At 45.2% G+C, this 25,120-nt stretch overlaps 1 long non-coding RNA gene across 5 annotated transcripts in view; it reads left to right on the top strand.

The window, feature by feature from the left end:
* Positions 1 to 25,120, top strand: part of LOC115092763 — a 213,003-nt gene that overhangs the window by 167,691 nt on the left and 20,192 nt on the right. For 4 of the 5 annotated variants that reach the window (XR_003857068.1, XR_003857070.1, XR_003857067.1 and 1 more), the window contains one exon: positions 5,006 to 5,203. The exons of the other annotated variant lie outside the window; for it this stretch is intronic. This is a non-coding gene — a long non-coding RNA (uncharacterized LOC115092763). The remainder of the gene's footprint in view (positions 1 to 5,005; positions 5,204 to 25,120) is intronic. 5 annotated transcript variants of the gene reach the window in all.

A 25,120-nucleotide genomic window follows, 5' to 3' on the forward strand; every position in this document is an offset into this window, starting at 1 on the left:
CAGACGTAGGTTGCGCGCGCCGGCCAAATGCCGGCACGCGATTCCCCGGCCTAGCGGCCCTACGGAGACCTCTGGCCACGCCCCGCCCCGCCCCTTTTTTCAAGCCCTGGGACATACGCACATCCCAGGGCTTTGTGCCGGGCCTATGCAAAATAGGCTCAGCGTGCGTAACCCCCTACGCGCGTAAATCCAGCTGGATTTACACACATAGGGGTAGATTTTAGAAAAGTACACCGGATTTTATAAGATATGCGCGTATCTTATAAAATCCGGGGTCGGCACGCACAAGGGGGCACACATTTGTGCACCTTGCGCGTGCCGAGCCCAGCGTGCGCTGCCTGTTCCCTCCGAGGCCGTTCCGATTTTGGAGCGGCCTCGGAGGGAACTTTCCTTCAGCCTCCCCTCCCTTCCCCTACCTAACCCACCCCCCCAGCCCTATCTACACCCCCCCTACCTTTATCGTGAAAGTTACGCCTGCGCCGGTCGGCCGCCACCACGCGATTCCCCGGCCCGGGAGTGATTTCGGAGGCCTCGGCCATGCCCCCGAAATGCCCCCGGGCCGGAACCAGGTCCCCCGGAACGCCCCAAATGTCGCGCCGCCCCCGACACACCCCCAACACGCCCCCCTAGCAAAGGCCCGGGGCTTACGCTCGCCGCCGAGCCTATGCAAAATAGACTCGGCGCGCGGGGGGGGGGGGGGGTGTTTAAAGGGTTACGTGCATAACTTACGCGCGTAACCCTTTTAAATTCTACCCCATAGGGCTTTTAAAATCTCCCCTTATTATTCTGCTAAGTGCACAATGACTCACTCCAGACAGGTGCATAATTGCACACTTGCAAGAGACTCAATGTGCCAGTGGGCAGTGGCTAAGGTGAATGATGTCTACTTTAGGATCTGATGCAGTTTAACCACGGCAACTGGCTGGGGCTAAATGGTTTCCCAATGTGCTGTCTCCCAGTCACTGGCATTTGTGAAAAAGGTCACCATGTTGCAGCGCAACAGCATTTTCTGAGGGGATAAAAGATTCCCATGATGATGCAGCTCGGTGCTACACTACTTAATAAGCAATCCCCAGAAAGCAGCAGCAGACGTACGGCAGTGGGCTGTGCTTAGAAAGATGAAAGGCTGCAGCATTACAGCAACTGACATTAGATGGAAATAATCTGCATGATGGAGAATTACTAAAACTGTCTATGAGAAGATAATGCATTCATAAGAAAACAACAATGGGTTAAGGTGCACGTGATCTTTAGGATCATCATGATAGGTAAAAAGGATTGTTCCCCCCCCCCCCCCACCATCACAAAATTAATTAACTGACTCCCAGATTCAGCTTAGTACAATTTGGGGGCATATTCTGTATGCATGCTTTTCAGTATCTAGTTCATTAATAATGTCTTGTAGAATTAGTTGATGTAGATTAGCAACAATTTTTTTCAGGCAAGCACAGACTTCTCATTGTGTCACACAGTTTTTCAGACATTGGATCAATCCTGTTCCCCATAAGATAAAAAGTAGATTTGCCAGCAAGCATCTTATGAGCTATAATTAAATCGCATCCTCAAACATTTTGCAGGAGACCAGCAAAGCGAAGCAGCATTTGAAATAATGTTAATTAAATACACTTAGACAAAGTAATTATGCTATTGGTGTTTGCCAACAATGAGATTACTTTTAAATGCAATTTAGTATGATAAATATGTATGTAAATCACACTTGCAAATTTTTGGACTATATTCCAGCTGACATGCATTTAGTTGCTATTTATAAAGTGCTGAGCAATTGACCCATTTGGTGATGCATAAAGCTGTACGTAATTTGTGGTAGAGGCCTAATATTGCGGGATCTGTGATTTCTGCAAAATCACAATGTAGATATGCCTACAACCGATCAGTCGTTTCCTGTCAATAGGCCACTAATCAACTGTTTCCCACAATTTTGTCTTGACTAAGTCATAATCCATTTGAAGTTCATCCTGCAATTTAGGTATGACCCTAGAGTATTTTCATAAAAAAATAGCCTTGATATTTTTGGAATATGAGCTTAGAGATGAAGAGACTGATGAAGGAGATGTGGATAACAGTTATTTAGGATTGTAAAGGAAAAATCAAGAGAGCCATAGAGTATATTGGGGTGAAGGAATAGTCCATTGTAATGGGTTGAGAACTAGGAAAGCTGGGGTTCAAATCCACTGACACTCGTGATTTTGGACAAGTCATTTTACCCTCGGCTTCCTTAGGTACAAACTTAGGGGGGTCTGTTTACTAAAGGTTTTCTCCTCTTTTTATGTTTATGGGAAAAATGCTTAGTAAACAGTATCCTTAGGCCAAGATTCATCATTTTGCAAGAATAGTGCCTGTGATATAGCCAGATACACTACACACACTATTTTATGAGAGAGAGAGTGAGAGACTCTTTATAAGGCTCTCATATAAGTAAACAATTTATACCACTGTAAGAGGGTCAACTAGTAACTCAGGGTGAGGTTTTGGTGGTGGCCAAGGTTTTGGGGGGCAGTTTTACATGCACAGAGATACGAATAGCACAGTAGACATCAGTGAAGATTTGATGTGATTTGGAGTGAGGAAAGGTTCATTCAAGAGAATGCAAATACTGGGGATCTCCTGGGCGGATCCAAGATGGCTGACCAATAAGTCAACCATCCCTTCAGGCAATTATCCCTTCAGGCGATTAACTTTTTACTCTTTGCTTTTGGTCTGTCTTCTCCTTTGATGGGCAGGAAGAGAAAACCAAGGCCCTTCCAACATCCTCTTCGGTGGGCCCAATGGACACCCACTTCATGTGCAGCAGCCCAATGCCGGGGGCCCACCCACTGGAGAGAGTGAGAGGGGAATTCGAGCTCCCCTCTGTCCCTGGCTCTCTTTCACCATTGAGCCCGGCAAAGAGAACACTTCCCGGCAATCCTGCAACTGCAAGAATTCCCCGGGAGCCAATCGAGATGCCAGCAGATCTGGCTCTGATTACAGCACTCTCAGCGGGGAGTGGGAGGGTAATTTTGGCAGCTGCCAGTCCTTTGACCACCCTAGGACAGCTGGATACGGACGATTTATGAGATGGAATATGGGGTAGAACTGTGAGAGATAATGGGGAAGCTTCTGGTGAACTCTTATTGTCTTCATCACTGTCTCCAGTTCAGAGACCTGTTGAGTTTACTTTGGAGGCTATCTGGGATGCCATAGTAGAGCTCCAGAGTTCTATTTCTCAACAGCTTTCCCCTATTGTGCAGAAATATAAGAAATTAGACCAGAAAGTTTCTGTCTTGAGTAATACTATTATTGATTTGGGACAACAACTTACTGCTGTTTGTGTTCAAATAAATTCAGTTCAACAAACCCAGCTTGCTCTAGTGAAGGAAAATGCCAATTTGGCCTTAAAAATTGAAAATTTAGATAATATCGTGAGGAATAAAAATCTCAGATTTATTCATTTTCCCAAAGTGCTTCTAATATTTCCTAGAGAGATGTTCAAGAGATACCTAATTGAAATCCTACAGGTTCCTGAGAATGCAATACCCCCTATCTTTAAGATCTACTATTTACCACTGTTTAAAAGAGGTAGGGATGCAGCACAGAGAGAAGGAATGGAAACTTTGGGTTCTGTTGAAAATCCTAAAGTGGATGTCTCTACTTTGCTTGAGACTTCAGATACCGAACTGGCAGTTCCAGCAACACTCATTGTGTCGTTGGTCCTTGAACCGGATAATGATTGGCTGTTGAGACTTTTCTTTCAACATATATTAGCACATTTTATGCAGCATAAAGTACAAGATTTCCCAGATGTTTCAAGACAGACTCAAAAAAAGCGTAAGCAATTTCTGTTAATGCGATCTCAAGTTCAGCAAATAGGGGGTATTTTTTTCCTTAAATTTCCCTGCAAATGCATGGTCAAATATCTGAATAATTCATATGTATTTTTCGACCCCCGCTCAGCTGACCCAATTTTTGATTGGTAAAATACCCTCTGTCAAATCTCCTAACCCCCAGCTGTAATAACTCGTGAATAGTTCCCCAGAAGTGTAATATAGCTGTTGTTTAATTAATCGATCATTGTTTGCTCGAAAATATATTTATTTAGGTTGTGAATTGGATCTCTTCCCTTTTTGAGGACTTAAAAGGGGATTGAGTGTGAGATATTTGTGTTATCTATGACGGTGATTTATTTTCTTTCATATATCAATGCCATGTTTTCTATCAAGATTTGTGTCTTGTTTAAATTGAAATATGCATAAATAAAAAATTAACTGTAACCCCTGGGCTAGTGTCCTTTCACAGGACTCCAAAGACCACACCTTAATTCATGGGCTTAGGTTAGTTAGCGGTCTTCTACTGATGCTAAGCCTCTTTGAAAGTACAAGATTCCCTGTCGGGGGAAGATTTCCTAGATCCTAAGCGTTGTTCCACAATTAATTCATCATTAAAGATTCTTGTAGACAGCAGGAATAATCATGCTGGAGCAATTGCTGGTTTCCAGCTTAATCTTTTACTGATAATGATAGAAATTTGATGAAAATATCCAGTTTTTGTTTTTTAAAATCCATTTACAGCTTTAATTCTTTAATTAAAAGGCAGGCTAAGAAATCTGCCTACTGATGACCACGTGGTAAAGGTCCTGGTTGCCCCCCTGCCCAGAATCTCTTTGGTGATGATATCACCGTGAAAGTTTTTCAAATTAAACCCTCGTCTTTCCTGTTTCCTGGGATCATGGGAGCATATGTAAATTTAGCCGGGAAGCATTATGGGATAAACTTCGTGTAGAGTATTTCACATCCATCTGCTGTTTTTGAATCAAGCCAGAAGCACCCATGGCTCCAATTGGCTGGGCCAGCACGTGGATTCCTTCTTATTAAGATCTTGGGGATGTATATAAAGGTTGCCTTCACTCCTCCCCCCCCCCCCCCCTTATATTTTCAAATTTTGGCCGGTATTCACTTTTTTTTTTTTTTACTGCTCTGCTTCATGGTCTTGTTTTGTTCCTTCTTTCCAGACAGAACTGTTCTGGATGATGGCGAGGCCGACGGTGAGCATGGGTGGTCTGAGTTTGATGGTGACAGGTGTGTTGGAGCAGGGAGATGCAGTGCCTGGGCCTCTGTTAGAGCAGTGGATCATTTTGGACCTGTGGAGGGATGCTAGCATTGAGCCTGCAGTTGCTAAAGCTGGGCCTGCAGATGATGCCTTTTTTGAGGTGAGTTCCAGTCCTGCTGGCAGTGGAGATTGGGCTGGTGCAGTCCTGGGCATGGGCCGTGACAGAATTCTAAGGTTTAGTAGTTGGAGCAGAGTTGCAATAGGGGCAGGGCTGTGGTTTGCATGGCATTGGACACAGGGCAGGGAGTTCGGTGTAGGCCGGTGCGAGTGGCTGTGTCATCTCTGTTGGGAGGGCGTTGTTCTGCGGTGACTGAGACAGGGGCCCAACTGAGTGGGGCTTCGAGGGACATTGGCACGGTTATTGGTGGGGTGGGTGCAAGTGACTCCAGCATCCCATAGTCAGGTGGGGTAGGTGAGTCCTGCGAGCGGGGTAAAAAAGGTAAGGGAGGGACAAAAGACAAGGGCAAGGCAAGGAAGCCTTTGCCTGCTGATGCTCCCTGTGTAGACATTGCTACAGAATCTGTTTCTGTTTTAGGGTGGGCAGGAGTAGGGGGTGATGTCCCTTTGGCGGACAGGCAGCTCAGTGACCTAGGATCTCATTTTACAACTGCGTGGGAAGAAAAGGCAGTTTAGGTGGATCTGAGAATTTTTGGCCAGACCAGGGTTTTGGTGAGTGGATAGAAGGTAGTGGCTGGGGTCCCCTTTTCCTGGCAGTCAATGTGGTGAGTTTTATTGGGGGAGTCCGGGGTGGGTTGTTATGGCCCTTATCAATGTTGGGCGGGTTATGGGATGTCAAATGATATACCCTTGAGGGGAAATGGCTTCTTTTCAGGGGGGAGGGCGGTGCAGTCCATCAGGGGTGCTAAGGGTAAGCTTGGTGTTGTGGGTATTATTATGGGGTCTTCTGTGGGTAGGGGAGCAGCCCAGGGGTTAGAAAGTCCACAGGCAGGATTTTCTCTTCCAGGAGTTCCTGCTCCCACTGATCCAACTGGCCCATCTCAGCGTGTTGCTCAATGGGGGAGTGTGCTGTCACACGATGCTTCGGATGGCTCCAGCAGACACCTAAGGGTGAGTTAGATTATAAGGATGCGGTGGAATCGGGAGTCGAGAGGAAGAAGAGGAGGTGTCATTCATCCTCTTCTTCTTCGTCTTCTTTATCTTCTTCTTCTGCGGTGAAGCTAGTGGAGAATGCTTAGGGTGGGCACTTGATAGGTCCAAAACATGATATGAAGCACCCCGCTTTGGTAACCTTAACAGAATTGTGGGTGGGTGTGTGTGGGTGTATGTGTGTGGGTGTTCCCAAAGGTCTAAGGAAAAGACGTGAACTTACATTGATATTTTTAAGTTATTGGAGGGCAGAAGGAAGTGCAAGAAGGGTGGAAAAAAGAAGCGCAAGGGTATTAAGGAAAAGGGTAAGGGCCAGCTGATCCCTAGGAACAAATTGAATTGGTCCAATGTTTCCTTCGCTTGACCATTGTAATACAATGCTACGTAATATGGTTCTTTGCTTGAGTATGGTGATAGTATTATTCATGCTTTCAAAGATTATGAAGGGTGGACTTGGTTGAATTATGATGAGAAATTCAGGGATAAGATGGAGGAGAACAAATTTATGTCTTGGGATACCCAGGACATAAATATTTGGTTGAAGCAGATGACTAATAAGCGTCAGGTGTCAGGAGCTGGGGGAAGGCGGGAGTTTCCAGGTTTCAGTGCAACTTCCTTTCGAGTCCAACCTGATGCAGGGGAAGCAGCTAGATCTGGAGGTCAAATTAGTGGAAAAGGGAATGGTTTAAATCTGTGCTGGAGATTCAACAAGTCTTCGTGCTTGTTCCCTGAATATAAGTTCAGACATGCCTGCTCTTTCTGTAGGGCGGGCCATCTAGCTAATAAATGAACCATGGGCGGCAGAGGTAGGGGAGGTAAACAGTGAGATTTTGCAGCACATTGCCCCCTCATCAGTTGATGATGCTGCTATGATGCCCTGGTTGGATGCTTATAAGGATTTATTTTATTTATTTATTTGTTTTCATATACCGATATTCATAAAACATCATACCGGTTATCTTTGGAAAATTGGGATGATGAGGCCTTTGCAATGATACGTGCTTCTGTGCTCCATCTACTTCTGCCTTCTTACATTAAGGGTTATAATGCTGTGACTCAGAACTTGAGGCAACTTGGGTGGCGAGGGGGTCCAGTAGCTGTAAGGGACATGATACTATATATTTTGCAGGAGAAAGGTTTAGTGTATTCCATGGCCACTGTGTATTCCCGAGTGGCGGGATTTTCTTTCATGCAGAAGAAAATAGGTTATAGAAACCTAGCGATGAGTTTTCCTATCTGTCACATGTTGGGAGGCTGGGAAAGGATGGTGGGTAAAGTTTGGGATAGGAGGAAGCCTTTCATTTTTCAGCATTTGTGGGGCTTAGTTGCTTCTTTGCCTGACATGTGCTGGTCCGTATTTGAGACATTGTTATTCCACACAGCTTTTGTGTTAGCCTTTTTTGGGGCTGTCCGGGTTGGGGGAGTTGGTAGTGTCTTCCGCTAAGGCCGCTGGGATGTCGGCTCTCTGGTGGGATGATGTGAGTGTGGAGGAAGAGTGCGTTACTTTGCACATTCATAGATCCAAGATGGATCAGTTGGGCAGGGAAAAGGCTGTGGTCATACATGGCATTGGTGGGGGGCTGGTGTGCCCTGTGGAAGCTACCACACAGTACATTGGGTCTCGGCCTTTGGTGAGAGGTTACTTCCTGATACATGAGGATTGTTCCCCCTTGACAAGATTTGCAATTGTTCTAAAGACTGGGCCTTTTTGACTTACGTGCATCCTGAAGGTGGGACCCTCAGGTCTTTTTAAGTGGGTGGAGTACTAATCAATTTTGTTTTCTTTCAGATCACAGGGAGGGGTCAGTAATGAAAGGGCATGCTTGGGTGGTGGGCCACAGTTTGGTATATTGGGATTATCAGAGGGCTTTGATTCATCCTTATGGAGAACATTTGGGGATGTCCAATGCTGCGTGGAGAATTTGCTGGTTTGGAATTTTGGGACATGCGATGGAATCAGTGATACTAGCTGTGCTGGAGAAATTGCAAACAGCTCAAGCCCCTGAAGCCTTGGTGGTTCATTTGGGTGGCAATTATTTGGGATGTTGGTTTTGCAAGGAGTTTATTGTGGCAATCAGGAAGGATTTTTCTCTACTAATGAATGTTATGCCTGATATAGTTTTAGTATGGTCCGGCATTATTAGAAGAATTAAATATGCTGATCAGCCTTTGTGGAAGTGTGGTATTGCTAAGGCCAATGCTCAATTGGGCAAATGGTTGGCTTACCAGGGAGGTTTCTGGCTTCATCATGATTGGGTAACTGATGGTTGCCTGGGATTTTATAGGCCAGTTGGTGGCCATTTGGCAGACGTGGGTCTTGACCTGTTCAATAATGCTTTACAGTGGTCCTTGAGGAGGAATTTTCTTGGAGTTGATTGGGCCACAGCTGGGAGAACAAATGTGATCCTACGGATCACATTGCTTGTGGCAGGTAACCCGAGCCCGGATTGCCTTTTGTACATTGTTATACAAATAAGTATTTTGGGAAAAAGGAAGGGGGTTTTAAAACCCCAGATTTGACATGGTGGCAGGTTCGCCAGCCATGTCAGAGGTATTTCCCTGCTAGATCATGACTGGGAGGGACTGAGAAAGTGGAGGACCACAGGTGGGGGAGTTTGAAAAGGGTGGGCCGCTTTGGAAGCCATGTTAGCCTGTAGCAGGTACAGCTAGTTGGTAGCAGATCACCCCAAAGCGTGGCCTGGTAGGGGATTTATTATGACTAAAGATGAGTTAATGTTGTGATAATTGTGGATTGGGCTTGGGATATGTGTAAAGTTATTAATAAACTGTGGCCCTATTTAACTCTAATTCTGTTATTGTCTGTCTTATTTTTGTAATTGGTGAGAGGTCTGGGAAACTGCCAGGGAATCTAACTTACTCATGTTATAAATCTGTGACTTGAAGCTTTCAAATAATTTATGATGTTATTGATGTCAATTAATTCTCTTGTTCCTGATCATTTCCAATTAACGGGGTAGCTTCCTCCCAGAATTTGGTGGATAGGATTATCATTCTGAATTTAGATATCATAAAGTCCCATATCTCACACCTTTAGTCCAGTTGATCAGAACAGATATTCTTACCCCTTCTTCTTTCTTTGTACTTACCTATTGGAGACTATATTCACACTCCATTCTTCAGTATCCTAGTGATATAATTGTGGTTAACAATGGATGGGTGCCAAAGCCTCCTCTATACTCCTCATTTCTTCTTCTTCCCTTCAGGACTTCCAATAGTCCACTGAATCTCTCTGGGTGAGATACTCCAACTCCTTACAGACGTTCCTGCTCTGAGTTCCTCGATCCATGGAAATTCAGAGAAAACAAGAAACAAAAAGGGGAGAAGGGAGAGTGGAAAAACTTCCTTCACCCTAATTCAAAAGGATGAAAATGACTTTTTTCCAAAAGGGGAAAAGAGGCACCCTTTCCTCTACTCCATACCTAGGCTTCATCCATAGAAGCCCAAGGGTCCTTTCCCCCAAAACATAACAAAAACAGGAGCAGGCCTAGAGACATTCGGTTTCCTGAAAGGGCTAACTTAAGATGCATATCCTAAAATGATGGCACTGGATTAAACCACCACAGGCTTATAGGGAGGTGCTGGAAAGGATGATTTATTCTACCTAGTTGTTTTCTCAAGGACGGGAACTAGGTTCATCTAGCGACCAATCGGGGGGGGGGGGGGGTGTCACCAAATCATAAAAGGGTTCTGATGTTATCTAAATGCACAGGCTATCCAGCCAAGATACCAAGTTCTGAAGAGTCCACCATTTCAGTCTCTCACATAGGGAGCCAAACCCACAATGATACTACATCTAACCCTGCCTAGAGTAATGAGACATTCTTCTTAATAGAGATCTTTCTGTACATGACATTCTGGAAGGAACTAGTAAAAGAAAATAAACTTATTTGGTATAATATGTTTTATTATTAAAAAAATTAGAAAGGGCATTTAAATAAATTATTTGGTACTACGTCTTAGAGAAACGGGCTAGTTGAGGCCTGTGCTAACAGTTCTCAAATCCAGTTCTCGATATATGCAAAATTACCTCAACCATATGCAAATGTCTACCAGCAGAGTTTATTGCTGCTATTCCAACAAGCAAAGATCTGACATGGGATGTGTTGCTGTCTTAAGGCCAATGCATTTGGTACATGATATCAGTGAGTCAACAACATATTAAACTCTGCCCAGGGCAATTCCTTATCGGGGCATTAACCATAAAGGTATGCTTGATATTAATCAAAATGTACAAAAACATAGTCTGGGAAGGAATAGAAAATGCAGAACCCTTGCCACTTTAAATGTGCTGGTTCATTTACTGTAATATATCCTATTAATTTTTCCTGTAGATTCATTAAACATCAAGAGGCCAATTTTCAAACTGTTTTACCTGCATGAATTGGCTGTTTGAAAATTGCCCACCCTCAGTGCAGTTAAAAGCAGCTCATTAGATACTTAGCTATATTAAGAGGTTTTCCCAGGGACGTATTTATATTTATAAATGATCTGAAAAGGGGTACGACAAGTATAATTGTCTCCACGACCCATCGGTCTCCGGCTCCTTTTGTATATTATGTACTCTTACACCTTTAATTAACCTTGTTACAGTTCCTCTCGCCTCTCTCCTTTCTATCTAATTTTGGGGTCACCCCTTCCGACCCCCTGTTCTTAGTTCTCCCCCTCCCCTCCCCCTGTTATTTGTATTTTCTACCTTTTGTTATTATGTAAACCGATATGATGTGTATTTTAATGTCGGTATAGAAAAGCTGTTAAATAAACAAATACATAAATAAATAAAGTGAGGTGATCAAATTTGCGGATGACACAAAATTATGCAGAGTTGTTAAATCTCAAGCGGATTATGATAAAATGCAGGATAAAATGCATGATAAAATGCAGGATAAAATGCAACTGGTAAATTGGGCTTCCAAAAGGCAGATGAAATTTAATGTGGACAAGTACAAGGTGATGCATATAAGGAAAAATAACCCTTGCTGTAGTTACACAATGTTAGGTTCTATCTTAGGAGTTACCACCCAGGAAAGAGATTTAGGTGTCATAGTGGATATTACATTGAAATCGTCAGCTCAGTGTGCTGTGGTGATCAAAAAAGCAAACAGAATGTTTAGGAATTATTAGGAAGGGAATGGAAAATAAAACGGAGGATGTCATAATGCCTCTGTATTACTCCATGCTAAGACCGCACCTTGAATACTGTGTGCAATTCTGGTTGCCGCAACTCAAAAAAGATATAGTTACAGTGCAGAGAAGGGCGACCAAAATAAGGGGCATGGAACGGCTGCCCTATGATGAAAAGCTAAAGCTGTTCAGTTTGGAGAAGAGACGACTGAGGGGGGGATATGATAGAGGTCTACAAAATCATGAAAGAACTTGAACAAGGTAATGTAAATTCGTTATGTACTCTCTCAGATAATAGAAGGACTAGGGGGCACTCCATGAAGCAAGCAAGTAGCTCATTTAAAACAAATTGAAGAACATTTTTTTTCACTCAGCGAATAGTTAAGCTCTGGAATTCATTGCCAGAGGATGTGGTTATAGCAGTTAGTGTAACTGGGTTTAAAACGGTTTGGATAAGTTCATTTGAGGAAAAATCCATAAACTGCCATTAATTAATAAGCAATAGTAGCTTAAGATCTATTTAATGTTTGGATACTTACAGTGGCGTACCTAAAATATTTGGCACCTGGGGTGGATATTTTCTTTGGCAACCCCCCCCCCCCCCCCCCCGATTCACTTCTCCCTCCCCTTCTCCCCAGATTCACTTCTCCATCCCACTTCCCCCCCAAAATTCAATTCTCCATCTCCCTCCCCCCCACCCCTCAGTGATCTCCGGTTCTCTTCTCCTTCACACAGGAGTAGATTTTAAAAGGATGTGCATGCTACCAGGCGCTCCCACTTGTACACCCAATTTAATAACTTGTGCGCAGGTTTTTGAAGGTGCAGACTTAGTTTCCACCTGTTCCTGCTATCTGATTCTGCTCTCCCCTGCTGCCATCAAGGGGATCTGCTCCCAGGGCCTGCAGCCAGAGACCACAGTTTTGTGTGATTCCTCCTGCATTTGCCCTCCCCCCCCCCAGTGACAGCATCTGGGGGGGATTGAGCATTTTAGTAGCCACCCCCTGGACTGACTCCAACCAATTTATATCCTTTTGAAGGTTCAGTATCGCCCTTCGTAGGGCCCCTCTCTGGGGGTTTCAGCTTCCTTGGATGAGTTAGATGAAATTGTCGAATTAGATCCTTGTCAAGAATGTTATTAGCAGGCTCCCAACTATTTTCTTCCAGCCCATATCCTTCCCAGGGTATGAGGTATTCCCTATACTTTCCACATTTGCGAACATCCAAAATGTCATCTTCTTGGTACGTGATATCCTCTTTGGCAGAAAGAGGTTGTGGGTCCGGAGTCTTTTTTGAAAACTCGGAGAGGATGAGTGGCTTCAAGAGAGATATGTGGGAGGCGTTGTGTATCTTCATGGAAGAGGGTAGTTACAAGCTGTAAGTTACAGGTCCCAGGCAGCGGAGAATGGAGAAAGGCCCAATGTAGCATGGAGCGAATCGAACAGATGGCAGCTTGAGACAGATGAATTTGGCACTGAGCCAGACCTTGTCTCCTGGTTGGAATTGAGGTGCTGCTCTGTGATGAGCATCATAACATTTCTTGGCCCATTGTCCTGCCTTCTGCACAAGGCCTTTGGTTTGTTCCCAGAGATGATGGAGTTCTTCAGCCGAAGCCTGGGCTGCTGGAGATGAAACTGTCAAGGGTATTGGTAGCGGAGATAATGGCTGTCGGCCATATACTATCTGGAATGGTGTTGATCAAGTAGCGGCTGATGGATGCAAATTCAGGGCGAACTCGGCCCAGGAGAGCAACTCTGCCCAGTCACTTTGTCTGGAGTCACGTAGGAGCGGAGGAACTGTTTAAGTGTATGGTTCGTTCTTTTAGTTTGACCATTTGATTGTGGATGGTATGCTGATGTCAAGTCTAAAGAAATATCGAATTTCTTACAAAGAGCTCTCCAGAACTTAGCCATGAACTCTACACCTGTATCCGAGAGGATATGCTTCGGCATGCCATGCATGCAAAAGATATGCCGTATAAACAGCTTTGCCAATTCTGGGGCAGATAGTAATGCCACAAAGTGTGCCATTTTCAAGAAGTGGTCTACTGTGACCCATATGGTGTTGTTTCTGCTGGATACTGGCAAGACAATGACAAAGTCCGTCGTGATGTGCGTCCAAGGTTCCTCTGGGGCTGGTAAAGGCTGGAGAAGGCCCCAAGGGTGGCCGGCTGAAGGGTTCTGTCTTGCACAGGTGGCACAAGATTCTATGTACTCTCATACTTCCTCCATTGAAGGTCACCAGTAATATCTTTCTAAGGTGGATAGCGTACGGGCTTGCCCAGGGTGACCGGCTAATCGGGAATCATGAGCCCATTTAAGAAGTTTCTTTCTCAGGGTCTGAGGTACCACCGACTTCCCAACTGGAACGGAATGGGTAGCAGCCAGAATCACTTTATCAGGGTTGATTATGTGGCGAGGTGCATCCGGAACATCTTCTGAAGTGAAGGAGCGTGAGAGAGCGTCTGCACGTGTGTTCTTGTCAGCAGGGCGGTACTTGAGTAGAAAGTCAAACCGATTAAAAAACAAAGACCATCAGGCTTGTCTTTGATTGAGTTGCTGCGTATGCCGCAGATATTCCAAATTTTTGTGGACTGTATATACAGTCATCTGATGTTGTGCCCCCTCAAGCCATGGGCGCCACTCTTCGAATGTGAGCTTGATAGCCAACAGCTCTTTATCTCCTATACCATAATTTCTCTCGGCTGGAGAAAAATGCCGGGAAGAAAAAGAGCAAGGGTGCAGTGTATGGGTATTACTGCTCTGACTAAGAACGGCTCCTACACAGACATTGGAGGCACCAACCTTGACTATAAATGGACATCGAGGGTCTGGGTAGTGAAGGCAAGGTTTTTTGAGAAAAGCCTCCTTGAGGGTTTGGAAGGCAGCAACAGCTTCCACTGCGAAGGGTTGGCTCCCTTCTTTGTCATGGTAGTAAGTGGTGCAGTCAGGGTAGAGTAGTGGTGGATGAATGTGTGATAATAATTGGTGAAGCCGAGGAAGCGGCGGAGTGCTTTGAGACCAGTGGGTTGAGGCCAGTCTTGTATGTTTTTGGTCTTTTGTGGATCCATCTGGAAACCTCTGCTGGACACCACGTAGCCCAAAAAGGGAACAGACTCCTGGTGGAAGGCACACTTTTCAAGCTTAGCATAAAGACTGTTATCCCGTAATCTTTGCAGGACTTTAGCAACATCTACCTGATGACTTTGTAGATCTTGGGAGAAAATTAGTATGTCGTCCAAATATACAACCACACATTGGTAAAGCATATCTCGCAGAATCTCATTTATCATATTTTGGAATACAGCCGGAGCGTTACACAGGCCAAAGTACTCGAAGTGGCCATCGCGAGTATTAAAGGCTGTCCCCCATTCATCCCCTTGATGAATGTGGACCAGATTGTATGCCCCTTTTAGATCTAGTTTCAGGAAAATCTTGGATACCCTGGAGTCTGTCGAATAACTCTGAAATCAGAGGGTAAAGGGTATCAGTCCTTTATAGTAATTTCATTAAGTCCTCTGTAGTCTATACATGGACGAAAGGATCCATCCTTTTGCCAACGAAAAAGAAGCTGGCTCTGGTAGGTGACTTGGAAGGCCAGATAAATCCTTTTTGAAAATTTTCTTGAATATAGGCTGACATGGCCTCAGTCTCTGAGAGAGAAAATGGGTATACTCTTCCTCTAGGGGGCTTCGAGTCAGGCTTTAGATTAATAGCACAGTTGAAGGACCGATATGGTGGTAATACATCTGCTGCTTTTTTCGAAAGCATGTTTTGAAATGACGAGTATTGTAGCGGCAAACCTGGGGGAGCAGTAGTGGTTGATATGCAGGGCATAGGTGTTACTTTCTTCAAGCATCTGTCGTGAAAAGCCACTCCCCATTGTGATAGTTCCAGGGTGGCCCAGTCAAACTGGGGTGTATGGTCTTGCAGCCATGGTAGGCCAAGTATTACAGGATGAATGGCTTTGTCAAGGACCAAAAATGAGATGGTCTCAGTATGAAGAGAACCAGTGCGCAGGCATATTGGCTGCATGGTTAGGAAACTTCTCCTGGTAGTGGCTCGCCGTGTATAGAGTAGAGAAGCAGCGGACTTGGTGTCAGAACGATAAGAATCCGAAGATGTTCCACCAGTCTTTTAAGTATAAAATTGCCACCTGCTCCGAAATCAACAAGTGCAAGAGTCTGAAATTCAAAAGTCCCGGAAATGATTGAGACTGGGAGAGTCAGTGGAGGAGATGGTATAGTAAGACCTAGGAAGAGTCCTCCCACGGATCCTAGGTCTGCATGTTTCCCGGACATATGGGACAGGATTGAACCGTATGGCCAGGTTGTTCGCAGTACATACAGAGACCCAATCTCTTACAGTAGCGCCTCCCCTTGGCAGTTAAATGGCTGCGGCCTAATTGCATGGGTTCATCTTCTTCAGTGATAGGGGACGGCTGAGTCTGAGTTGCAGGTTTTGGTCGTGAGCGCATAGTCCCTGATAAATGTTACTTGGGGCTCTTTACCTCCGATGAATGTTCACGCAGGCAGTGATCAATTCTGCCTGCAAGGTCAATGAGTGAATCCAAGGTGTCAGGCAAATCACATGCTGCCAATTCATCCTTGATATGGGAGTGAAGGCCCTCTAGGAAAATTGCATGTAAGCACCCCAGGTCCCAATGAAATTCTGAAGACAGGGTCTTAAATTCAGCAACAATCTTGTGAGCTGGGTCATCAAATACTGACTTGAAGAGAGCAAGAAAACCTGGCAAGTCACTGAGGATTGGGTCTTGCGTTCCCAGAGAGGTGAAGTCCAGGCCAGGGCTTTCCCATCTAAAAGAGAAAGGATATATGTAGTCTTGGCGGGTACATTAGGGAAGTAAGTTGGTTGTATCGAGAAGTGCATACAGCACTGGTTGAGAAAGCCCCTACACAACAGGGGTCTCCTGAGAAGCGAGTGGGGGCTGGTAAAGGTACTGCAGTTTGTGCGGAAACCACTTGCGATGAAGCATCTTTATCAGAAGTAGTAGAACTGTTCAGTCTGGAATTCAACTGATTAACAGCATTAGCCAATGTCTCTAAGATTCTCTGTTGTTCAGCAATATGTTGGGCCTGGCCAGGAATGGCCTGCAGGGCTGAGACCTGAGCTGGGTCCATGGAGTTGCCAATCTGTTATAATCTGATGTGGCTATGGACCCTGGATCGTAGTGAGAGCTGACTCCACCCACAGGGAGGAGCCCTGTGGGGACTCACTACGATAGGCATGGCCTCAGCTGAGACGGACACAGAAGTAAAGCACTTTATTAGACTGGAATGTGGGTAATACCCACCGAGTGGAATGAAGACACAGTCCAGAGTAGTAAGGTTGCTCAATGATGATATCCTGGTAGTGGCCCGCAGAGCGGGCTATGCCAGGAACTCCTCTCCCGATGACACACCTCTCAGAGTAGATCTGGTAGTGGCCCACAGTGTGGGGTATGCCAAGAATCAGCAAGAAGTAGTTTAGAGAGGTGCAGGAGGTCAGCAGAGCAAGGTAGATGATGAAACTCACTCTGAAGTATAGATGAAGGTAGCTGGGATGAGCACGGTAGTGGCCCAAGGCAAGGGGTACACCGGCGGTTCCATCAGCAAGATGGTAGAAACGAGAAGCATACTCACAAGGCTGAACTAGGCAGGATCCCGAACAAGGATAGATGGATTCTCTAGGCAGGAAGGCCCTCCAAGGAGCGGATAGCCAGAACGTGACAAGGCTCCCGAGGAGCGGGTACCTAAGGTGTTCTAAATCCAGGAGTTCAGGAATGAGTTCAGAGTAGCGAAGCAAAGCATCTCCAAGAGGAGTGGAATAAGCAGGAAGGAAGTCCTTGCTAACTTATAGGAAGCATAGGCTGGATGGATTAAATACACTGGCAGGTGACGTCATGCGGAGGGGACGCTCCTGAGGTTCCCGCCATGACATGAATAAGAGAGGGCCTGGCGCGCGCCCTAGGTAATCCACGATTCAAGATGGTGGACAGGATTGCTCACGCCATCCCGGGGACGCCAAGAAAGGTGGCGTTTGCAGGCTGAGGCCGCCATGGCTCTGAGAATTGCTGGTGTAGGGAAAAGAGAGGTGAGCAGCAGAGGTCGCAGCGGTCTGCGACCGATGGGTGCAACACATTGACTCTCTCCAAGCCCAGACCTCTGCATTGTCTAACTATGCCATTGACTCTCCACGTCCAGACCTCAGCTTTGTCTTGCCACTGCTTCCAGATTGCCGCCGGCCCTGACTCCAGCTTGCCTTACGATGCGTCTACATCCTGGACTTGGCCTATTCAGGCTTCAGCCTGTTCTTGCTCGTGTGCCCCATGTCTGACTTTGGTTCTGTTGGCACCCGGGTCTCCGGGACTCAGCCTCATCCAGTACAGACTTCTCCATCTTACTGTTGCCGCCTCTGGCTGATCTCTCAATCCTTCCATCGACGACACATATGGAAGCCCACCTATGTCCAGCCGGCCCTAGTACCCAAAGGCTAAATCCATGGGGAACAAGGGCTGGTATTGGTGAAGCGCCAGCCGGCCTCCGACCTTCAGTCCACTTCGCCTGCCGATGGTGGGGACCCGTAAGATCCCTCCTACGGGTAGCGCCAACCCCACCTCGGCCCAAGGGTGCACCTCCGGCGCAACACAGGGTAGATGTAGTTTCAGGGAAACTGCAGATTCTACTTTGGAACTGGTCAAGAGCACAGAAGCCCAATCCCACTCTTCTCAGGCAGAGGTAGTTGCCCTCCTGAACTGAGAGCAGGTAAAAAATAAAAAACAACTCTTTCAAAAGGCAAAATCTTTCTTTTTTTTCTTTTCCTCCTTCACTGGATAATCCTTCTTCCAGGTCTGTGAAGGCTCTGGCAAGAAAGGCAAAGTCCAAACCCTCTGTAGCAGGCTGTGGAGCTTACATCTGAGGGAACTACCGCAAAACTCCTTCTACTCCAAAACAAGAACTAACTCCAACCGTGCCTTAAGCATGCTTAACCCAATTTATACAGGGGAGCTCAACCAATCCCAGTTTCCTGGGTGTGTACAAATCTTAGGGATGGTCTTAGAAAATGCAATACCCTCTCTAAAGATGGCAAAAGGATAAATGTTTAGAAAGGGCGTGAAGCTAGTGAATGCCAAAAAGTCAGTTATCCTTTATGATCTACTATTTTCATCTAAACTGGACTCCCTATGTATAACCAAATCCTGGCTATGTGACCAGGGATGTCCCTGTGCTAAACAACTCTTGTCCATCAAAATTTACTTATATCTCTCGCCTAGAGGCGGGGGGTTAATTTATTTTTATGAAGTTTTTAAAGTTTTATAAAGTATTTAAAATTCTCTAAAGAAGATATTTCCATCTCATCCCCCTTTGAAGTTCTCTTACTTACCTCTAGTGTAGTTAATATTTGTTTTATTTATTGTACCCCTGGACTACTTGCATATAATTTCTCTCCATTAATTGAAGCTCTGATGTGTTCTAATGTTGACTTAACAAACACTGTTGTTTTAGGAGACTTTAATTTTCACGTGAATCAGATCCCGCAGTCGCTGGTCTGCAGTCTTCTTAGAAGCAATGTCCACCCATGGGTAGGATACATTTGACCTTATTTTCCACAACCTTGCTTGTTTTTCTGTAACCCAATTTAAAGACCAGGTTACAAAATTATCTTGATCAGATCATTTATTACTGACCTCTTCTACTATTTTCCACTCTACTTTTCTCACACTACACAGTAAAACACCTGTTATAATTAAAAGGAGTCACGAGGATTTACATTTATTAAAAAAGTAAATGTATTCCACTTTTGATGCATCAGAATGATACATCCCTATCTTAGTGGATAACTGAAATAGCTCTTTATTAGCTGTAACTGACACACTGGACCCTTTAAAATCCTGATTGGTATGGAAAACAGCATCTTGATACACTCAATCTTTACATGCTCTGAAAAGTTCTTTTTGTAGAACTGAAAAACGATGGAGGAAACACCCTATCAGAGAAAATCCAGAGCTTTAAAGATCACACTTAGAGCTCTATAAAAATGAGACCAATGCTGGTAAACAATCCTATTTTTACAGCCGGTTTGCCACCAGTGTAAAATAACTCTCGTGAGCTATTCCACATTGTAAAGCAGCTTTCCAGCTTGTCAAATTTATCCAAAACTGGGTCTGATCCCACTCTTGCAGAAACCTTTACCTTATATTTTATATCTAAGAATGAAAACATATGTGCTCCTTTTCCAAAGGATGGAACCCCTCGTAACGATAATGTCTTCTCTGATGGAACAAGGTGGGAGCAATTCACAGCAGTCTCATGTACAGAAATTTTACTAATTTTCAGTAATATGAATTCTTCAACCTGTCTCATTGATTCCTGCTCTACTGCCCTACTTTAAATGTGTATGAGAGGATAATAAATATTGTTGAATATATTACCATTGAGTAGTAGCCTAATAGTTAGAGCTGTGGACTATGAACCAGGGAAATCAGCATTCAAATCCCACTGCAGCTCCTTGTGACCTTGGGCAAGTCTCTTTACCCTTCATTGTCTGAGGTACAAACTCAGATTATAAACCCTCTGGGGATAGGGAAATACCTACAGCACCTGAAAATAATTCTTTTTGAAGTGTCAAAGAGCAGAATATAAACTTCCTTACCACCAGAGTGAATCTCTTTCTTTCAACTGGGAGTTGCTACCTTCTCTTAAAAGAACATCTGTTCAGCCAACCCTGAAAAAGCCTTCTGCTGATCCGTCATTGCTTGTGAATTGCCATCCCATCTCATCCCTACCAATTTTCTCAAAAATCATTTACAATGTCATTTTGTATGCACTTTCCAGGGGTCAATTATAAAACCTGTGCGAGCGTGTCCATGTGCGCACGGTTCCTGGCACGCGCACATGGACGCACTGATTTTATAACATGCTGTGCCACCACGTGCATGTTATAAAATCAGATGCCCGTGTACACATGCGTGCTGGATTTTAATATCTGTACACGCACGTGCGGGCAGCCTATGACTCGCTTGCGGGGGGGGGGGGGGGAATGTTCAAATTACGCATAGTGACACGGTCGGCCTTTTTTCCATTTCCCTCCCAGTTCGCTCCAATTAAGGAGTGGACTGGAAGGGAACTTTCCTAGCCCCCTACCTAACCTTCCTCCCCTTTCCCCTCTCCACCCCGACCCCTAACCCCTACCTACCTACCCACATTTTTTTTGGTCTGTAACTTACCTGCTCTGATGAGCAGAAGTAAGTTACACATGCCGGCCTGCTGCCGGTGCACGCTTCCCCGGAACAGCGTCAAATGGCACTGTTCCGGCCTGCCCCCCCCCCACCCCTCCACTCTCTGCCTCCAGCCTGCCCCGTTGGAGAGGCCTGGCACTTCGGCGTGTAATTGGGGTTACATGCATGGCTAGGCCCTTCCGAAAATCACACAGCACGCGCATGGCCACCGCACAAGTAATCGCCATTATTTACATGCGTGGCCCTTTTAAAATTGGGCCATAAGAATTTTGTGATGACCATTCAGTACTTGATCAATATGAGTTTGATTTCTGAAAACATCATAACACTGAAACATCCAATTTTGACACCATCCAATGGGATTTCTATACTGGTATAAATTACATCCTTATTTTACTTGATATATCAGCTGCATTTGACACCTTTTGTTGTCTTACTGGCCTTGGAGTAACAGGTTCCATATTTAACTAGTTTGCATCTTATTTATTCAGTCATACACAACAGGTCATAATTAATTCCACTACCTCTTCCTGGAACCCCATTTCAACTGGAATGCCTAAGGTTCTGCATTATTGGAGGCAGATGATGTCCAGTTTTTCTTTTCTCTAAAATCAACCTGAGTATTCTCTGTTCAATTTGCATCACTTTGTCTACCATTAGAAGTTGGTTACGTCACAACAAATTATCTCTGAATATCAGTATATCAGAAATAATTATTCTCTCTTGGTTTCCTCACAATGACATTTCATCCATATTAATGAGGACCACCAAATCCAAAATTTGCAACATTTCTGTCCATGCAATCCCATATTAAAACAGTAGTGCAATCATCATTTTCTAAATTACATTTACTACTCCATCTAAAACCTCTACTCCATCCAAATGATTTCCAGTCTGTTATACAATCCCTGATCCTCAATGGTCTTGACTATTGTAACCCCTTATACACCAGTTTACATGCTAACACTGTTGCGCCAGGAGGTGGACCCTTGGTCTGGTGCAGGATTGGTACGGCCCTCCGGTCGGACCCGGAGAGCGCCTGCCACCAGGAGGCGGAGCACAGGAGGAGACAGAGGCTATAGCTGGAGCTTCACCAATAGCAACCCGGGGTTCCCTCAGGTTGAGCCCTTGGTTACCCGGGCCGCCTGGTCTTAGGTGGGCCTTGCAGGATCTCCGAGAGATAAAGTTCAGGGATGTGCCCACCACGAGCAAGGGTGCACGGTCGATGTTCAGGTCAGGAAGTCCAGGAGCCAGAGAAGGCCAGAACAGAGTCTCTGAATGAAGAGCGAGGATCAAGGCCAGAGTCAAGGTTAGCATGGTCATCCAAAGTAGGGGTCAATACCAGTGGTGGTCAGTCCAAGGAAGGTCAAGTTCCAGGCGGCAGTCAGACGTGGTCAGTGAACAGGCAGAGGTTAATGCAGGCAGCGATCAGATTCCAGGAAGAAGACAGATCTGATCAGTGGACAGACAAGCCGTGGGACAACTAACCCAAGAAAGGGAGAATTTGCTAAGGCGACTCCTGAGTGCCAGGACCACCTTATGTAGTATTCCGGGGCTGATGTCATCTGGAGGGGCCGGCAGTTCTGGCACGCCGCAGGCCCTTTAAAAGGAGTGGAGTAGCGTGCGCACGCGCCTATTGACCAGCCCTGGGAGAATCGTCGGCGATGTCTCCGCCGCTGGGTGAAGGCCTGCAGCAGGAGGGCTGACTGGAAATGCCTGGAGGCTCTCCGGAACGCCTCCCCTGTCCTGCCCCGGAGCAGGGTTAACGCCGGAACGGCGCGGGAAGGTAAGTAAGACGGACCGGTCGCGAGTCCTGCGACCAGCCGTCGCAACAAACACACTTAGAGCCCTTCAAATTATCTACAATACAGAGACACTCAGTATCAGATGTGAGAATACATGACCACATCACGCCAATTCTTAAGCCTGTGCACTGGCTCCCGATTCAGTGGCGTATCTTATACAGGTTACTTGTCACTATTCACAATCTATTAAATAATGTTAATTCTCTTTGGATTCATTCTACATTAAAAACATATTCGCCCACAACATTTCCTCCGGTCAGCCAGTCAAGACCTCGTGCATATTCCGTGCCTAAGAGTAGGCTCGGGAAAGAGCTTTTTCAACTTTTTCAACTGCTGGCTCCACACTCTGGAACTCTTTGCCAACAGCTCTGCGAGGGATAAAGGAGCCCAAAGCCTTTAAAAAGGCATTTGAAACTCAATTACTTTTATATGCATTTGAGTCTGGCAGTTAAATCGTCCCTCCCCCTCTGCCCCAGTTGTATTTTTGCTTATTATTTCTATGGCAGTGACATGAGGCCTTCCTTTATATTTCTGGCAGTAATATGAGTTTATCACTTGATATCAGTATATGGTTTATCTATTTGTACTTTCATTATGTATGTTTTATTTGTATCCCACCCCAAACCTTGGAGATCATGGCCGATAAATATGTTAATTAATTATTCAAATAAATAAATAAATAAATATTTCAAGCAAAATTGTAACTGCATAAAAAGCAGATGCACCTGCAGCAAATTGCAAAGTGAAAGTGCACACATGGCTTTCACCTTGAGAACTGGTGCAAAGCCCTTGGGGAGAAAAGTTTGCCTGATCTTTGTCCAAATGTAGGCAGCTTGAAAATTGCCCTCCAAATGTAGTAGAGGCTTCATAATTCACAGTATAATATAAATGTCTTTTCTGCTCTGGCACTGTAATTAAGCAGCTTTGCAAAACTCTAACTGCAATTAATGAAACTTGTATTGAAGCATATCCTAGAGCAGAGCTAGAAAGGAAGGGTCTATACACTGTGGCTACATCTGCCTGCTTCAGAACTGTGAAGTGCCTATGGACATTATGACCTCAGCCATAGGCGCCATGACTCGAAGGGCGTCATAGTGCCACTGGCCAGCTGAATGCTGTCAGGAGCACCGCAGGCTTCAGGGTAAACAGTGTGGCCCGGCCTGAAGTGGAATTTTGGCTGGAGGAGGCCTGATGAAGAGGAGCAGCAGGGTCCCGCCTGCATTAGTAGCATGGCTGGCGGGGACTGTAGGAGGAGCAGTGCAGCGTGTGCTGCTGGAAGGCACCAGAGGCCAGTGCAGAATTGGCTCCTGTGGCCCAACGAAGAAATCTTCCCACCAGCCATGGGAGCTGAAGGAGGAGATTGCTGCTGCTGCCGCCGCTTCTACGTCAAGAGAGGAAAAACGTGAGTGACAATGAGAGCGCATGTGTGTGCACATGTGAGAAATCGTGTGCATATATTTGTATGTACGTGTGAGAGTGTGCTCGTATGTGTATGTGTACATGAGACAGCATGTGTGTGAATATGTGCATGAGAACATACCAGAAAACCTTGAAATATCTACTGACACCAAGAAATTTAAACAAGATCTGAAATCCTGGCTCTCCAACAATGCCTTCTCACTAACTCAGTAACTAAAAGTTTTCCACTTAAATCCATAATATGTCCTTTGATTGTCTTCCTGTTTATACGCCTTCCTTTTAACTCTTCCATTGTTTGTTATGTTTAACCTTATACGCCGTTGTGATCTAGTGATTCTCACATGGAATGACGGTATATAAAAATCCTAAATAAATAACTGTGAACGTGTGTGCGTGAGAGTACACGAGTGTGTGTGTGTGCACGTGAGAGAGCGTGCGTACGTGTGTATATGTGTCAGAGAGCATGGGTGTGTATTCATGACAGATTATGCTTGCGTTAAGAGAGGAGAAAGTTTGTTTGCAACAATCCCCTCTTCCTCTCTCCCTGCTAATCCATGACAATCTCAGGGCATTTGGAAATCCAAATTTCCCAAGTATGTAGAGCACCCTGGTGTGCGTGTCCTGCACGTTGTAAGTTCTTTGGGGCAGGAACCTGACTAACTCTTTTTTGTTGCCTCTTCCTCAGAGTGTGGATCCTTTGGCTTGGGGGGAAAGGGTTCCTTTTAGGTCCCAGTGCAGGGGTGGCTGACATCCTCCTGGTTATGGCTGGGACAGGGGTCATTTCTCCTCTTTTGTGCTGTGTGCCAAATAAAGTCACTGGACGCACTGGGTTAGTGTTCAGATTTAAATGCACTGAATAAGTTTGTTGCAGATGGCACAATAAATATGCTTCCAGCACCACAGTCTTTCTTCTCTCAATTACAGTATTACTTCTATCTGTGCAGGAATCTTACACAGGGCAAGGGATCCTACCAGTCTCCTGGATTAGGTGAGATGGAGGTCCTGATAGGTAGTGCAACCTTTAAGCTGACCGGGAAACCTGAAGACACTGGATTGGTGTCCTCTAATCACTTTACAGTTCTTATACTCTTGGTTAGCAGTTCTTCCTCTCTTTGGATTTATCTCAGTCTCTGACTCTTCTCTGGATCCCTTATGGGAGGGATTTCTAGAAACGGGTTCTTTTACCCTGCTCCACTGCAGGTAGGAAGGGGCAGCCAAAAATCTTTTTCCTGAATATCTTAACTTAATTTCTTTTTCCCTTAACTGAATATAACACTGGAGTTACTCCTCACAATGGGTCACCACCTCTG

Source organism: Rhinatrema bivittatum, chromosome 5 (genome assembly GCF_901001135.1).
Source record: "Rhinatrema bivittatum chromosome 5, aRhiBiv1.1, whole genome shotgun sequence".
Lineage (NCBI taxonomy): Eukaryota > Metazoa > Chordata > Amphibia > Gymnophiona > Rhinatrematidae > Rhinatrema > Rhinatrema bivittatum.